The sequence below is a fragment of the Anabrus simplex genome, chromosome 1, assembly GCF_040414725.1.
Source record: "Anabrus simplex isolate iqAnaSimp1 chromosome 1, ASM4041472v1, whole genome shotgun sequence".
Lineage (NCBI taxonomy): Eukaryota > Metazoa > Arthropoda > Insecta > Orthoptera > Tettigoniidae > Anabrus > Anabrus simplex.
Genome location: NC_090265.1, coordinates 931372551 through 931386549, shown reverse-complemented (window position 1 = coordinate 931386549; position 13999 = coordinate 931372551).

The following is a 13999-nucleotide window of genomic DNA, read 5'->3' as shown; positions in this document are numbered from 1 at the left end:
ATTCATTAGTTCATTCGGTTAGTTGTTCAATCTGTTCACACAAAATCTGCATCATCCACTACCACCCGCTGCATGTTATGTTTATTTAACGCGGTTGTCACGGTCTGATAAGTCATCCAATATTTCATTTTTCACACACGGTATTTTGATTCTTTAATTCTTTAACATTCCTCTGTAAATCTCGTCAAACTAAAAATCAGTGTATTTGTGTCACATGAGTGGGAATTAAACGAATAAATGTCGATTCACTGCTATGTATAAAGTGGCAAGAATACCAAATACGGAGAGGTTCCGCACTTCCTTACGTCAAGGGCCTTCTTGTTATTATTGCTTCTGCTGTCTTGCTGTTGTTGAAGATTTTTCTCGTGGTATCATATTGAAGCAAGGATGAAATAAATGGCTAAAGAATGGAATTTCTGTTACCAATCAGGCTGCATGGCTGAATGGCTCAGACAGTTGAGGCGCTGGCCTACTGACACCAACTTGGCAGGTTCGATTCTGGCTCAGTCCGGTGGTATTTGAAGGTGTTCACATACGATAGCTTCGTGTCGGTAGATTTACTGGCACGTAAAAGAACTCCTGCGGGACTAAATTCCGGCACCTCGGCGTCTCCGAAAACCATAAAAGTAGTTAGTGGGACGTAAAGCAAATAACATTAACATTATGATAATGGTAGAATACGTTCTGTTTTAAAATAGTGACAGGGGTTATGAAATGATTTTTCTTTCTTTATCCTTTGGTTTTCATTTTCCCGACTCATTGGCTGAATGATCAGCGTTGAGGCTTTCGGTTCAGAGGATCCAGGATTCGATTCCCGGCCGGGTCGGGGATTTTAATCGCGTCTGATTAAATCTTCTAGCCCGAGGACTGGGTGTTTGTGTTTGTCCCAACACTTTTCCCTTTGTATTCAAACAACACACACTACACTACCAACCACCACAAAAACACGCGATAGTAATTACATACCTCCACATAGGGTTGGCGTCAAGAAGGGCATCCGGCCATAAAGCATGGCCAAATTCATATGTGCGACACAGTTCGCACCCGCGACCTCACAGATGTGGGAAAAGCGAAAGATTAAGAACAAGAAGAATCCTTCGTTTTTCATTTACACGGATAGTTTCTGAAAGGTGTGAAATGGCAGGGCGGGATTTCAAGTGGGTGTAGTAAGCAGTGTTGTTTATTTTCATCGCATGAGTTGAAACATTACTTCAACAATAAATATCCCGCGGTACGTATTCTACTTCGAAACTTGTGACCGTGATACTGACATAACTTCTTTCGAATATTATTATTCATATTTTATTTCTCTGTTCTAAGCAGGACCAGGATGATCATTATCTACATTCATGAGTAACAAATCATTTCTCACTACTGTTACAGTAGATGTACTTTTCTGGGCCTCCAGTGGCTTGAAACTCTCCTCACTCAGCCGCCTTAAACTTCAAATGCCTTTTGACTCTCTACTTTGGTGTTTTTGGACTTTTTGGAATTGCTTATCTATCCTTTTTATACGGGTTTTTGATTTTAAAGCCATTTATTGAACTTATATCATGACATTCTGCAACTGTACGAAATTCTTTGCACTTCTTGATACGGCAGTTTTTTTACAAATATTTGGTTTGTTTCTTGTAGAACTCAGTAAGGCAAAACACGCCACACTTCACACGCGTTATATAACTCCAGAGTACAGAGCTACACTACTCTGTAGCACGGAGATTTTAGTACCTCAAAATTGCGGTGCTATTTTATCACCTGATAACATAGATCAGTCTCTTGTTGCTAGGTACATTGGTTCATGCAGTAGCATGTAAAAGCAAAGTCATCTCCGTATAGGCCCTTGGATGGGTGGAAGGTAAAGGCTTCCACTATCCGTAACCTTGGCACTTGGTGGAGTACAGTGGTCAGCTGTACACCCGGCCACCTTTGTCCCCAAGGAATTGACTTTGTGCTCAGTTTTGGTGTAGGCTGCGTGAACCCGAGGACCACATGTAATTGCGAAAGTGGAAATCTCATTTCTTAAATTTTTCGACTTCTTGACGGGAAATCGAACCCATGTACTTCCATGAACCGAGCATGCCTCTACCGCCTCTATTTAAATCTTTCATGTTCGCCTCTTCAGTGACACCTAGGCCATCTATGACAGATGATGGTGGAACTGTTGATGGTCAAATCAGCCTCCGGGCTGAGCACTTAACATACACATAAATGTTTTCGTGCCGCTCACCGGCCCACGTAATGTTCCGAAACTAAAAACGTCCGTATGACTAGATACGATCTGAAGGAAAACCATAACACTTTAAAAACCCGTTATAAACGTACAAACAGTCGGACACGAAGACGGACCAAAAGGAATTTCCGCGCATTGTTCCAATTCAACTGAAACCTGTATAAAGCGTCAAACGCAGAGTGAATTCGCAAAAGAAGGCAAACTTCGAATTTTATAGTCATAGATATTAACTAACTCTTGGCTGAATGGTCAGCGTACTGATTTTCGGTTCAGACGGCTCTTGATTTGATTCCCGTCAAGACTGAGAATTTTAACTCCCTTCAGTTAATTCCTGTGATTCGGTTTTAGGAGTTTTTGCTCATCCACATACACGTCTATTCATACACATAGAAAACACCACACTACTTACCACCACAGAAACACGCAATAGTTGATACATCCCTCCACGCAGGGCTAGTGTCAGGAAAGGCATTCGGCCGTAAGACATTTAGTACAAACTCCAAGTACCTTGCAAAAAGCCTGGAAGACTAAGAATAAGAAGGAGGAGAAGAGGAAAAAGACAATATTAACTAAGTAGGCTATATACAGCAAAGCGATTCGATAGCCTAGGTGATAAGTAGGGAACGGATTTATGTGTAAATACATATCTGTTTAGGAAAATAAAATTAATTATATCCTGTATTATCTTTAAGAATCATGAAGCGTGGAGTCGAAAAATGCTGTGTTAATTTTTCATATTTTGATGTACGCACATATGTTCCATATTCTTAATAATTTAAATAATTATAGTCCATATTTCAACTACAATTATTAAACTCTATTAAATGAATAGTGGGATAATTTGTATAATGGAGAAAAATCAACAATTTATATTTAAACATTGACATTTTAGTCTGTGAGCAGATCAAGAGTCGACGGTATGCCAGTGGTTTACCGATTATTTCGTAATTCGGGCTTCCCCTTTGATTCCTTCATCTGATTCCATTAAGAACCTCCTTAATGCCATGTACTCTGAAGATCCATTCCCAACTAAAGCTGCAATAACAGAAGTCTGTGACACGAGTGCGAGGAATAACTTAAGTTACATTCAGCATAATTGTTCAAGCAATATCGAAACACTCCAAAGGATACAAAACTTGCACCTGCCATCTTCTGAAAGCTCCAAAATTTTAATGATAATATGGAACAACTGAATCGTTGTAGAGATAAAGCTGCAGGCATAGGAAAAATGAAGATGAACACTGCACTTTCAAAGAACCCTGGATATGTGGAAATCGGAAAGGTTGCTGGAATGTTGTGTGGAAACTTAACTGCAAAGTTAATGCTGGATTTAACCCTAGCAGACATAATGAAGTTCAAATATGCCCCAATTATCTGTTCTGTTGAACGCAGTTTCAGTCGATAAACTGTAAAACTGTCCTCAGAGAAAACGGATTATTCACTTTCCAGCGCTTACAATAACATTTTGTAATCCGTTGTTTTGATGACAGAGAATTAGAGATCGTGTGTTCTTCGAAGTTCATATTAAAATGAGAAGTATGCCTACCTTTTTTAGCTTCATTTAGCGTTAATATTGAACAGAAAGCATAGTTTTTGTAATTTTATGTCAATATAATATTCCGTATTTCAATAAAATTAACTACTCGCATATGGACATATTTGATTAATTATTAATGCAGGAACATATAAATACGTTCCTTGTTGATAAGGAAGATAACATTTCCAAGATGTATAGTCCGATTCACTACCAGTTTCTGTACTACAATTGGATTCTATTACGGTGACACCAAGGTCTGCATCTGCTGATTGCACCTCGTCTAATAGAGTCTACGCGTAGTCTGCTGAGAAACAACGTTACAGCAATTGCTCGAAGCGACTTCCGTCAGCACGCGGTGGGTAAAAATGAAATGACGTATGGCTTTTAGTGCCGGGAGTGTCCAAGGACAAGTTCGGCTCGCCAGATGCAGGTCTTTTGAGTTGACGCTCGTAGGCGACGTGCGCGTCGTGATGAGGATAAAATTATGATGAAGACGACACATGCACCCAGCCCCAGTGTTGGTGGAATTAACTATTTATGGTTATAATTAACGACCCTGCCGGGAATCGAATGCAGGTCCCCTGTGACTAAAGGTCAGCACGCTAACCATTTAGCCATGGGTCCGGACACGCGGTGGGTAACGCAACACGATGCGCGGTCTCCTTCAACCTTGATAAAGAGTAATTAGTAAACATTAGTAGAGCATTGGTACAGGACCACTGTTTCTTTTTTACGTCGAACCGACACAGTCTTATTGCGACGATGGGACAGGAAAGGGCTAGGATTTGGAAGGAAGCGGCCGTGGCCTTAATTAAGGTACCGTAGAGTCCGAGCATTTATCTGGAGTGAAAATGGGAAACCACGGCAAACTTTTTCAGGGCTGCCGACAGTGGGGTATTGGATCACACTCCTTGGTTTACTGTCCCCGTTATCATCTCCCCAGTCACCTCTCTGCGTTTCTCCAAATCACAAGTGCACGAGAGAAGAAAATAGAGAAAGAGGAAAAGGGCCTGAAAGACAAAAGAAAATTTTATTCTTGTGAAAGTAGTGACATACATTACTAGAGCTCTTTGCTTTTTGGTCGTTTCTGACGGACGGCCATCCGGAACATTACATTAATTCCAGTGTCCAGACGTACACCTCGAGCAGATTATGGAGAAGATCGTTCTGCTGTCCTCCAAACTGTGGGCTTTGTCTGCCTGGAACATACACACCTCATGCGCCCGCCGGCCAAACCTACATGCAAAACCGCCGCCAACTGCAAGGGACAATTAACACGGACACCAAACCCCGAAGCAGACCAACAAACCCGTATACATCATGGGCTGTCCAGTCAACCTGCGAGTAACACGCCTCCCAAACAAAGGCTCGCGACACCCCACACCTTACCTTACTGATATATAAACCATTGTTAAACCAAACAGCTCTCAAACTTTTTTGAATTTTTTAACGCTGCACCGGAAAAGAGAGAATTTATTTTGCTTGACTTATCCGGCATCGGGGGCTTGCTATACAAAAGAGAAATGAATTAAAGTGTACTCTGAAGGGAGGCAATTGGGAGCACAGCGCTCAAAACATGACCGCCATTCATGCTACAGCTGCCGGCAAATGGGAAACACACGTAGTGGTGTTTATATTTCAGCAGGTCTACTGTGTGCAACTGTCACTGCATGGAATTCATGTTCCTACGATGTACGATTAAAAGGAGGAGTTGAGTATTTCTTTAGGAGAAATTATCATACAATTTATTAACTAAAGTATTCCCTTTTACTTTCTGAAATTAAACGTGCAAAATAAAATTAATTTTAAAATTTCTTCTGGCTCGAGGACTGTATAACGGGGATTTGTCTTAAAACATACCTGCTCATGAAACACATCACACTAATAACCACCATAGTAATAACCGATAGTTCATCACACCCATATAGGGGAGGGAATACGCCACTGAAAGTGAGTCAAGTCTACTAGTGTGAACAGATCCCACCCGCAACGCACCAGGGTGTGGGAGAAGAAGAAGATGACGATAAAAAGAAAATGGCCGCAGCTACCGTGTGCATGTCCGTCAGATAGCAGAGAAATAGATGTTGGCTGAATGTTCTGAATTTTTAGCGACTGAAGACCCCATGTGTCATGGTAGGACACTGAAAGCCGAATGAACTTTCTTCTACCCTAAGAAAAAGCGACTACCTCTGCTGGGCTTGAACTCACGATTTTGGAATTCGGAGGATTGCACTCATCAGTCAGTAGCCACTGATCTACATTTAGGACTGCCGCCCACGTGGTAGATTCCCTATCGTTTGTTTAACTAGCCTTTTCTTGATATCAAAGAAGTTGGAAAATTTTCAAATATATCCCTTGGTAAATTATTCCAATCCCTAATTTATTTTCCTATAAATGAGTATTTTTCCTTTTTCCCTTGAATTCCAACTTTTTAACTTCGTATGATTATCTTTCCTATTTTTAAAATTTCCACTCAAGAGTATTCGTCTACTAATGCCATTCCAAGGCATCTCTACTCTGAAAGTTCGGAACATACCGCTTAGTCCAGCTGCTTGCCTCCTTACTCCCAAGTCTTCCCAGCCCAATGTTTCCAACATTTTCGTAAGAGTTACCCAGAGCAACTCGTGCTTATTTTCTTTGGATCTTCTCCACTTCTTGAGTCAAGTAATCCTGCGATGTTCTAGTAAGAAAGAAACCGGACGGCTTCTTATCCCATACCGTCTATCATAAGCCTACCCACACAAATCGCTATCTTCATGTAGATTCTCACCAACATCCAGCACAAAAACAAGGCATTCTCACGACACTTGCCAAGAGGGCGAGACGAATTTGTGAGCCATCACATATCCAGGAGGAGATGGAGACGCTCAAAGTCGCGTTCAAGGGTAATGGTTACAGCGATTTGCAGATTCATAGAGCTCTGCATCCCAGAGAAACAACCAAGAAAAGCTCACAGAAGAAAGAAGTGAAGGGAACTGCCTACTTGCCTTACATTCACAACACCACAGATCGAATTGCAAAGGTCCTCCGCAAACACAATATAAAAACAGTGTTTGGCACCGCTACTAAAATTGCTCACAGTCTGAGTAAACCAAGGACAAATTGTCCCCGCTTTTACATCCTGGGGTATACGAAATTCCCTGTACTTGCGGTAAGGTATACATCGGCGAAACATACCGGTCGATTGGTACCCGTATCAGAGAACATGAACGTAATATTCGTCTCAACCAACCAGACAAGTCGGCAATAGCTGAGCACGCTCTATCGTCGGGTCATGAGGTCATGTTCCAAGATGCTCGAGCTCTTACCCACACTAGACACTACATGTCCACGTCTAAATTCAAAGAGTCATCCTTTCTACCGAGCTCGATAGCTGCAGTCGCTTAAGTGCGGCCAGTATCCAGTAATCGGGAGATAGTGGGTTCGAACCCCACTGTCGGCAGCCCTGAAGATGGTTTTCTGTGATTTCCCATTTTCACATAATTAAGGCCACGGCCGCTTCCATCCCATTCCTAGGCCTTTCCCATCCCATCGTCGTCGTAAGACCTATCTGTGTCGGTGCGACGTAAAGCAAATAGCAAAAAAATAATAATAATATTTAAAAAAAACAACAACAAAGAATCCTGTCTCATGGTCAGCCGAGATTTCTTCTGAGGACGCAAAACACAGTTCTCTGCGAAACGTAAAGAATTTCACCTTATTTTCTTGACACGACATAAGCTCAAAAAGCCAGTACAGTATCATGTCTAAGTATTTGATTTCTTTTATATGTATGCTTTTTAATCATTATTTATTTATAATTGCTTATTTGATTTTGTAATTATTCTCTAACTAGTCATAATGACCATAATAATAATTGTACCGGGAGGTACACCTCAATGCCGCGCATTTAAAATTCAGTGCCTAAATGAACTCCTCTATTGGTAAAACAGGGAAACTGAAACTACACCAACTTGGAACTTTACTCAGAAGATGTCACCACAGAAATATGAAGTAATTTTGTTTTTATGCAGTTTCCTAACCTGTGTGAATTTCTACTTGTTTTGTTTGACATTCATCAAGAAGTTTGGACATTCTTCCACAGAGGACACCAGTAAAAACTATGTTCATGCACCCTGGTGCGAGGTATAAGAAGTATACAGGTAATTCAAAGAAGTTTTGTATTCATAAGTTTTCTTTTCTAATTGGTGTTCATTTATTTTTGGGCTGGCAATATTTCCTTTTTATTTCTGCCAGGTTTGAATCTAGCCAATCTCAAATTTCTGTAATTAATTTTCAACCTATCACAGTCTTCTTCGATTTTGAGTGTAAGTTTTAAATTGACCAATAAAATTGTGAGGGTGTGGCTGGTTTATTCGTGAAAGATCTCGAACCTTCCCGGAGGGTTTATAAACTGCGGCTTTGCGCGTCTCTTGGCCAATTGATCGTATCTTACTGAGTGTGTGTGTCAAAGTAGGAGGCGGGTGGCCTCTTTCATCGGTCAGCAGTACCTCTTCAAGGTAATGGCCACATAATTCCATCTTTCTTGTTGTAGCTATCTCCGCAGTTTAACCCGAGGGAAAGGTCCGAATTCTTAACTAGGTAACCAACTTTTCTAAAATTTACTTTCTGTCGGCTAACGTAAAAAGATAAAATCTTTAACTGTAAATGGGGGTAGAGAGTGATGTACCCTCTCAAGCTCCCCTTCACCTTGGTTTGAGGTGACTACGTTTTGTAACTGTTTTTCTTCCTTTCCGTAATGCAGTAATTTACCCTTATACGAGTCACCCCAGTAGTTCGGGAATAGCCCCTGTTTCATCGGCCTAGTGCCCTTTATGTTTGATGTGTTCACATCTAGGAGTGCAAGTTTTCGCCCCCATTCATTTTGTGTTCGGGCCATTTATTTAACCGTTGATCTTTTTCCATGAAGGCCCAGTAGGTTGGGTATTAAATACCCCTGTATAATCATTTTCCATTTGTAAGTTGGGCCTTGAGAAGCCAGAAATTGTATGTTGATATTGCCTTGAGTAGGCTTGGAAAACTGAGAGCCTGTTTGCTCTTTTATAAAGTTTTTTTAAGATTAATGAATGCCTCTTGAAGGCTAGAAGTTGTAATTTTGGGAGCAAGTGCTCTTTGAATTAGGGGATTTCTGCCCTTGTATAAATTTGTGCTCTTTTGTAAATTTGAGCTAGGAGCTTAGGAAAGTAAAGCGAGGGCTTGAAGCCCAGGATCCGTTATAACCACTAATCTGGTCTTTCCTAGACTTGTTTTATGATTGCTACTTGTACCTGTAATATTGTCATGAAAAAACTGTTACGTTTGAAGTTCCGAAAATATAACCTTCAGTTTAAGTTTTCAATTCAATTCTTAACATTGTAGTTAGACCCATTCACCTCTTTCTGCTCAACGGGTAACCCCGGAACAATAATAATAATAATAATAATAATAATAATAATAATAATAATAATAATAATAATAATAATAATAATAATAATAATAATAATAGCGTATGGTATGGTGCAGATCTTTCGAGTTGAAGCCTGAAAGGCGACCTGAGCGTCTGCCTTGCGTACGATGCTGAAGACGGCACTAACACCCAGTCCCTGAAACATCAAAATTAACCAATTAATGTTAAGATCACCGGGCGAGTTGGCCGTGCGATTAGGGGCGCGCAGCTGTGAGGTAGCATCCGGGAGATAGTGGGTTCGAACCCCACTGTCAGCAGCCCTGAAGCTGGTTTTCCGTGGTTTCCCATTTTCACACCAGGCACACCTTAATTAAGGCCATGGCCATTTCCTTCCAAATCCTAGGCCTTTCCTGTCCCATCATCGCCATAAGATGTAAAGCAAATAGCAAGAAAAGGTTAAGATCCTAGACCTGGTCGGGAATCGAACTCGGGCCCCGTTGGACCAAAGGTCAGCACGCTAACCATTTAGCCATGGAGCTGGACGCCACAGATAATGTAGGCCTTTCTTTCGGCCGGGCTTTGGAAACTAGTTGCCTCATAGTTTTAAAATTAAAAATGCAGCAATATGATCTTAAAGTTTGGTTCGTATAGTTCATAGTGATTTTATACTTTGCTCGTTTTAATTGACTGGAAGAGCAAGAGTTTGACTGCTGAATTAACGATAGCGTTCTATGTACCGTGCAACATGCTGTTCTTGACGAGGAGCAAAGGAAAGCCTCAGCTTCTATTGTGACAAATCAGCCTCATGTGGTGAATTATCACGCTCATTATTGCCATTGTTGCCGGGGAGTAATATCTTGTGGTCCAGGTGTAACAGTCTCCAAGAACAGGCAACAGAGTCGTAATGGAGTTTTGGCTGACATTTGGCCACCCCACTGCTGTCCATTAACACGACACTAACCGAAACAAACGCTCCGTGAAATGCGAACCACTCTATTGTGTGCAGAGATCGTGGAGAGCAAATGTCAACGCCTCTCTCGGCAATGTTATGAGAACATTCAGACTACGATGATTTCCTCCCAAATTCCTCGCATGATTTGATATTCTTTCCGAAGCAAACACATATTGTATATAGAAATCCCTGCTAATTTGTAAGGAAGTAAATAGTGGATGCTTAATTTAATTGTAGTTACAGGATGTTTATACACAGAATTTCTGAATGTACACGCCTGGATGACATTGTCATGACCTCTTACAAAGGCGTCAGTATTTGGAATCCCGTTCAATGTATGTCTGAAATGATTTCATGTCGTCGTAAAACTGAATGTCATGTACTTATTATCATGATATCATTAGTCACGGAATACACAGGGTGGTTATAATTCAATTTTCGTTACTTGAGAGTGCCCCCATGAAAAATGTGTGATCGTAGAACAATGAAACTTTGTGAAAACATTTGTAAGGATATGCGCAATAGAAATAACGAATAAACACTTGAAAGTAACACATTGTAATTTCCACATGAAGGGTAATATTTGTTAATTGCTTACCGTGTTTGCGTTCCAAGTCACAAACGTTGCTCAGTGTGACGACCATCTGCTTCCACAACAGCCTGAAACCGCACTAGAGATTGGTCTACTGCTGCGCGAAACATTACAGGTGGGATGTTGGCTACCTCCCTCGCTTTGCTCATCTTCAACCTCCAACATTTGTCAGAGTCATGTTGATAAATCCCATCCTTCAGTAACTTCACAGGTTCAGATCTGGCCACGCAGTTTGGGACGATCAGCCAATGATTTGTCTTCTCCAAATGTGTTATGAAATAACCGAGTGGCCTCACGAGTAATGTGAGGTGGGGTTCCATTGCGCATCAAAACACTTGAGTCCAAAGCACCTCTATCCCGTACAGCAGGGATCAGATGTTGACGTAGCAGATCAGAGTAACGTGTTCCGTTCACGCTGCATGTCCTTTGACCTTGGAGTCCCAAGTTCCTCAAGGAAAAATGCACCAATTATGCTCTGTGCCGTGAAGCCACATCACACAGCGACGCGTTCACCAAGCAGGGGAACCTCATCAACGTTCTTTGGCCATGACAATCCCCTAATGCGACAATTGTGAGTGTTGACTTCTCCAGTGAGCGTAAGATGTGCTTCATCACTCCAAAAAGAGTTCCATGGCGAAATGTCGTCAATTTGAAACCTAGGAAGAAACGTAAAAGCAAAGTCTACTCGAATGTCTGCGTCACGTGGCAACAGTTAGTGAGTAGAGTTTGTAGGGATGCCATTTTACAATTGTTCACAGCACTTTTCGAACGATGGACCATGGAACGCTCAGCTGCCGTGACATAGCTCGTGAACTTCTTGAAGATCGCACATTGCGTCCAGCATTCGCAGCCATGACAACAGTAACTTGAAAACTATGTAGCGGAATTGGCCGCCGGCCTCTTTCAGAGCAACTCCTAAATCGCTAGTTAATTCGAACTTCCGAATCATGTTCTTCAACCACGGTGCGGACAAAGGACCTCGCCGTATTCCCTTTTGCGTCCATACTCGCGAGAAGCAGCAGCACTATTGCCGTTGTTTTGATAAATCAGCTTTGTGAGTAAAGCTCTGCTAACCTTGTTCAGACCCATGCTGACTGTCCGCAACTATAATGCACACTGATGCTTATGTTTAAATCAAATATCATCGTACCATTACCGGCGCCTATCGCCAAGTCATGACACTAACAATACCAACAACGCAAATCCCGCTGCGCACAGTCTGAACATCATTCCTATAAAGTGCATACGGTACATAGTTTTTCCGTTTACCCTTGCTCAAGTAGCGAAAGTTGAATTATAACCACCCTCTACATATACGTTTTATGCTTCACTGATACAAATAGGTTTTACGGTGACGATGGGAAAGACGGGCATAGGACTGGGAAGGAAGTGATCATGGCCTGAATTAAGCTACGTACCCACTATTTGCTTGGTGAGAAAATTAGGAAACAACGGAAAGGCAATTTCGGGGCTTCCGTTAGTGAGGTTCGAACTCACCATACCCCGAATACAAACAAAGAGCTACACGGCCGAACCGCGCAGCCAACTCGGTCTGTAGTGACGTAAAACTGCAAGGTGCTTTGTAGCTACCTTAATAATCTTCCGTTAATAATAATCAATCCTGCAATGTAGTGACTACCAATTCAGACTTCAGTATTGCGTAAAATTGGAAATATGGTGATAGGGGAGGAGAGGGTGGTTCAATATCCATTTCGTAAATGTTTCGTGCGTTTGGCTGGAAAACAAATTGCAGCTGCCGTGAACTATAAGGCACAATTGAAGCATAACAACAAACGAAGGATTTTGTTGTATTCTCTGATATTGAGAAAAATGGCAACGTTGCTGAATGTAGCAGAGCGGGACTACTCGTTATGAGGTAACGTAGACTTTTGTTCTATAAATCCTACACAACGTTTAAGCGCACGTGTTAACAGACGCGTACACATATCAGTAGACACAGGAAAGCATACCATGTGTTTAAATTAATATTCTTTCTTCCCCCCCCCAACCCCCATGGCACTACAGCCCTTGAAGGGCCTTGGCCTACCAAGCGACCGCTGCTTAGCCCGAAGGCCTGCAGGTTACGAGGTGTTGTGTGGTCAGCACGACGAATTCTCTCGGCCGTTATTTTTGGCTTTCTATACCGGGGCCGCTATCTCACCGTCAGATAGCTCCTCAATTCTAATCACGTAGGCTGAGTGGACCTCGAAGCAGCCCTCAGAACCAGATAAAAATCCCTGACCTGGCCGGGAATCGAACCCGGGGCCTCCGGGTAAGAGGCAGGCATGCAACCCCTACACCACGGGGCCGGCAATATTCTTTCTTACCTATATATAACTTATTACCTGAAGTAATTTTGGTTTCAAAATAAAACTTAAATTAGCATATATTTCTCGGTACTGAGTAGGTTGCTTTTAGAAAGTACGGTGCACTTTCTTAAAGTACTTCAACTTATCTTGCACATCCTTCTTTTTCCCCTTCGTAATTAGCAAATCCTCTAGGCACACAGGATCATAGTCAAATATTGAAAATTCTTCATGAATTACGATATTTCTTGTTTACATACAGTAAGTGGATAATATTGAAATTGACTTATTGTGTTATTGGTTTTCCTCACGTGTGCGTCACCTTTCCTTTTCCTGCACCTGTTTTTCTCAATCTGTGTACATCACCTTGCGACACCTTTACGATCTTCTAATAGAATTTCCATTTTGTTAAAGAAAAATTAAATAAAAATAATTCACAGTTGGAAAAATCAGCTCACTTCGAACATTGTTATGGGAATTAGGAATATGTTTTTGAAGACTTTAATCTGGACCGTGGCATTGTATGAAAGTGAAAATGAACGGTAACTAGTTCAGAAAGGAAGAAGATACGCGGTTTTGAAGAATGATGTATGTGAGATGGGTACGCCGAATCACGAATGAATACATACTGGTTCGAACCGGTGAGAGGAGACAGATTTGGGGAAATTTGACCAGAAGAGGAGATAGAATGATAGGACACATCTTCTTACACACAGGACTTCTTCAGTTAGTTTTTGAGTGAAGTGTAGATGGTAAGAACGGTGGGAGTAAGCCAAGGCATGGATCTGACAAACAAGTTACAATAGATGATGTAGTAGTTACGTGGAAAGGAAAACTTGGTACAGGATGGCATGGAGCACTGGATCACACCAGTCTATGGACAGATGACCCAAACAAAAACAGATCTTTGCCGTATATCCCAATACTCCAGAACAGTAAACTATTAATTCCTAACCATTCCCTACCTCTTCGTAACTCCCTCTTTTGATCAGTGAT